This window comes from Fukomys damarensis, unplaced genomic scaffold (genome assembly GCF_012274545.1).
Source record: "Fukomys damarensis isolate Sample0158 unplaced genomic scaffold, DMR_v1.0_HiC HiC_scaffold_15, whole genome shotgun sequence".
In the NCBI taxonomy this organism is placed as follows: Eukaryota; Metazoa; Chordata; class Mammalia; order Rodentia; family Bathyergidae; genus Fukomys; species Fukomys damarensis.
The window spans coordinates 63,877,125-63,881,810 of record NW_022900927.1 but is presented as its reverse complement, the minus strand read 5'-3'; positions in this window follow the sequence as shown (position 1 = coordinate 63,881,810).

The window sequence follows — 4,686 nt, the reverse complement described above, 5'->3', positions numbered from 1 at the left end:
TATGTATGTATCACAGTTACAACTCAACAGTAAGATGACAACCCAGTTAGGATGGGGAAAAGACTATGAAACGACATTTCTTCAAAGAATATGTCCAAATACAAGGAGCCAAAAAGTGCATGAAAATATACGCAACATCGTTGTTCATTAGGGAAATGTAAACCCAAACCACAAGTTAGCATTTTACTGCTAAGACAGTCCTAAAAAAAAAAGACAGAGGGTAGCAAGTGCCAGTTAGAACACAGACACACCAAAACCCTTCACGGGGCCCTTAGGAGAAAGAAGCCTGGGGCTGCTGTAGAGATCAGCTGAGCAGTTCCTCAGAGCAACCCAGCGATTTCACCCCTAGGTGGACACACAGGACAGAAGAAGCTATGTGTTCCTTTAAAAATCAAGTTCACACATTATCAGAAAGGCATTATGCAAATTGGTTCTAAAGCAGCAAGACCCCAGGGTCTGCCGGTGGATGGGCGAATAAAATGTGGTATAGCCGTTGAATGGAATATTACTTCAGCACACAAAGGAAAGAAGGACTGGCACTAGGACCACATGGAAGATTCCTGAAAGTGAAAGAAGCCAGACACTGCATCCACACGACATGTCCACATCTGGAAAGCTCTAGGGAGAGAACAGATCAGGGGTTGCCAAGGGCTGTGGGGTAAAGTGGGTTCAGAGTTTCTTCTTGAGGTGCTAAAATTGTTCTAAAATTAGTGATATTGGGTGCACAACTATGAATATACTAAAATCACTGGAATGCACATGTTTAACAAAAGAATTTTACTATATGCAAATTAGATCTCAATGAAGTCGCATTAAAACAGTAGAACTCAGCCAACAAGACCTGCTTGCATAAAACAGGGTACTCAAAGCCACCATCCACCACTCCTGAGGCCGGAAAGAGTGACGTTGGAAATCATGCAGGAACTGCAGCCGAGATGCATTATCCTGACACCTCACAATCACTCTGTGAACCAGTACAGGGCGCTGAGCTTTCCCATCACAGGAGGCACTGGTGAACCTCTTCCTATGGCTCTACTGAGGTCACTGCTGAGTGTGAAAAGCAACATCGGAAATCACAGATAGGTATTTTGCCCCTTCTGAGTCCCTGTAGTAGAATGAATGGTGTGAGGCCACTGTTTTACCCCATGCACTAAATTTGAGGTCAGGGTGTGAATCCAGCTCTTCCAGACCCTTCTGTAATTCTTCCCTGTCACACCATAGTCATGGTGACATGTTTCCTAGTGACAAGGACCTCAAACTTGCAGTCTTCCTGCCTCAGCCTCAGAATGCTGGGGTTGCAGGCTTGTACCACCACACCCAGCTCTGCTCTTCTCTGGCTGAACGTCATTCTTCATTCGCTCTGCTCTGGACATTTTTACCCACCTCCTGCACTCTGCAAAAGTGGGGAGATCCTGGCTTAGAGCCCAGCTTTTGATGTAGGCTGCATCCACCCTGCTGCGAGGCTGCTGCTTTCAATAACCACACCTGGAGATCTCAGGCACACAGTGTGGACCTAGCCACCTTCCCACAGCCTCAGATCATTGGAACTGGCTCGAGAGGGAACAGGCAGGTCCAGACTCCCACGGAGAGACAGCTAACGTGTCGAGGAGGGCAGCAGGGACAGCCGGCCAGGCGGGGCCTGGGGACACAGCCAACATTCCCCATCGAAGGCACAAAACTCAATTTTGAGTGGATTTGGATGGATGGTCCTGCCAGGACATTCCAGCGATGTCTAAGTACCAATGACAGACAAGAAGAATACGTGTTGCTCTGCAGGATCACCGTGCCTGCCAGGCTGCCAGGTTCCGGGCTGCATCCCAGCCTCTGACATTCTTCTCCCTCCCTGCAGACACGGGAGTTGCCATCCTCCATGGCTGGTCCCTGCGCAGGGAGCAAGTCTGCTCCACCACCAGGGTTTGTGGGTTCCTGCGGCTGATTCCTATTGAATAGCAGAGAGAAGGGAAGATGCCCATTCATGCCCAGAGTCAGGCCAGGTCTCTGGCCTTGAAGCTAAGTTCACATGAATGATAAGAACCAGCTTTGTGTTCCTCCATCCCCAACTTTGCCTTGTGATCCGTGGCTCACAAGGAGCTTCCCCTACCCTCCTGTATGGATGACAGACACATCAGGAACAAAGGAACAGCAGTTGTGATGTTCTGCAGAGCAAGTCAGACAGATTATTGATCAGCCTGCTGGGATGCAGCCCTCTTCCAGGTTCAGGGAAAAAAAAAATCACAATCGATTAGTGATGTCTGTTATGGGCAAGGAAAGGGATCTTGTGGACTGTTCACCTTACTTCTGGCAATCTCTAAGGGACAATCAAGCCTCTGCATGAAGTGGGGGAGGAATCTTCATACAGATCACGATGGTCAGCACTGGGGTGGCCATAGTAGGTCGAAACAGAGACAGTTCCACGGGATGGGCTCTTCCTCCTTCCTCCCTAGCCCCACATCTCAGGAGTCAAAAGGGGGAGGAGGTGGGGGAGGAGGAGGAGAGGGCAAGGATGGCTCTGGGGAAACCAGCAGAAGGAAATTTCTGACTCCCACTGTCCAGTCAGAAGGAAGCTGCAGAGAAGAGGCTAAATTTCCAGTTGGAAATAACTTGAGTTGCAAACTTACCCCATGCGTAGACTGACTTGGACTCCCAAACCGAAGGGGCTGGGGGCTGGATGAGGGTTCAGCACCACGGTGCTTTCATCTCCTCTGAAGGATGATGTCAGTGAGGGAGAGTCCTGTTGCCAAGGAGATGGAGAGAAACGGGGGTCTTATAAGTGTTTCACTGGAGGTGTAAGATAGTACTTTTAATATATTTTCGTATTCATGCAAATCAAACCCCCCAAACACACAGGCTATACAACAGTCTTGAAAAAAGCCTTGTTATGTAACTTTCACCCTGGGGGAGAATACCTCCAGAGCCACAGTGAACCACAGGACTTGAACTTGCAAAGCAGCTTCTGTTTTGTTGGTTGGCTGGCTCTTTGCTCTTTGTAAAACAAAAACAATCACAAGAAGGCTGAACCTGAGTGACTCTGATGTTATCTAAGAGCTCTGGTTCTGCCTCTACAGCCTCCCCACTTGTCTGTGTCTGAAGGAAAAGGAAACAACACACGTGTTACCTGGGGTGGGGAGAAGCACATGGGTCCCCATTATCACGCTAGCAGGTTAGTGGGACTTGAGGCCAGGCCCTCAGGAAGCTGAGACAGGAAGTCCCTGTGTCCACAGGCAGGGGAGGGAGTCAGAAAGGTCTTGCGTGGGAGGTAAGGAAGTCAGGGCCCCTTGGCTAGCAAGGGACAATGGAGGGCTGGTGAGGCAAGGAAAGCACCCAGCTGGCCGAGAGTCCTAAGGGGAACGCAGACAGTCTGGTCATGTGGCACCTGCATCCCCGGTTTATCAACAGCCAGCCACACTCACCCTCTTCCCAGCTTGTCCCTGCTGCATGCCTGGGATACCTCAGGGGTGATTTTAGTCACTCTCTGGGGATCCTGTTAGGAAGATTTTAAGTTGTTTCTTCTCTGAGATGCAATAGCTTTCTTTCTTTAAAGTACACACACACACACACACACACACACACACACGTGTGCGTGTGCACACCAGGGGAACTTGGCACTTCAGCACAGCGAGATTCCGTAGAAAAGCCTCTCTGGGAAATTAGTTTCACATAGGACACTTGGGCTTGGATAGACTCCTGGGCATCCTGATGGGACCTTTGCTGAGAAACATTTAAAGGTTTGGCAGGATGTTCTTTTCCTTCCATAAAGTATTTCCTGTCTTATGAAAGGAAATATTTTAGCTTCTATATTTAGAAATTTAAGACCTCCACCACAAGAAAAACACTGCAAAGGATTTTTAGGTATCAAAGGCAGTAAAGCCCAGAAGACCATCCTCAGAAGAACTCCCAGCCTGGCAGGGTTTGCTGACCACAGCTCTCACGCGGAGGAAGGCACACACACAGAATTGAAGACCTGGCCCCCAGTGTGACAGGCAAATTCTCTTCAGTCAAAAGAAAAGTTGTGTCCACAGTCTCTATCTAATCAAGACATTGTGCTTTTGTAAGCGGGAGCAGTTCTATCGGAAAGGCCCCTGCTTGCTGGAATATACACAAATTACTAAAGGAAATAGGAGGATGGAGTAGGAGGGTTAGAGAAAGTGCTCAGGATTATCAGTGAGGGGAGGAATGAGCTTCTAGCTGAAGCAGCCAAAGGAAGTTGCCAAGGAGGAAATGTGAGAGCTAGCTGCTGAGGACAGGCTCCGAGGGGTAGGTTTCTCTCTGTGATGGGTCACGGTGATGTGCCAATTGAACTTGAGGAAAAAACCACCTCACACATTACCAAAGCTCTGGGTGGATGACTGACAGGCTCAGATGGGAAGACCTGCCCCGGATGTGGGTGATGCCAACCAACAGGCCTGGAGGGAAAAAAAGAAGGAAGTCTTTCCCTTTTCTTTACCATTGCCTTCAGATGTTGGTCTCCAGTTCCTTCAGCCTTCCAACACAGACTGTCTGGCTTTCTGACACAGATTCACACCAGTGATTCTGCAACAAACTTCATGGCCTTCAACCTTCATGTGCAACTTTCCCCATGCTCTGCTCCTCAATGCACAGACCACTGTTTTGAATTCTTCCATTTCCGATTCTGCCAAAGGCCACTAGAAACCCCACCCGTCTGATCCTGTAAGCCTACCTAGCAAA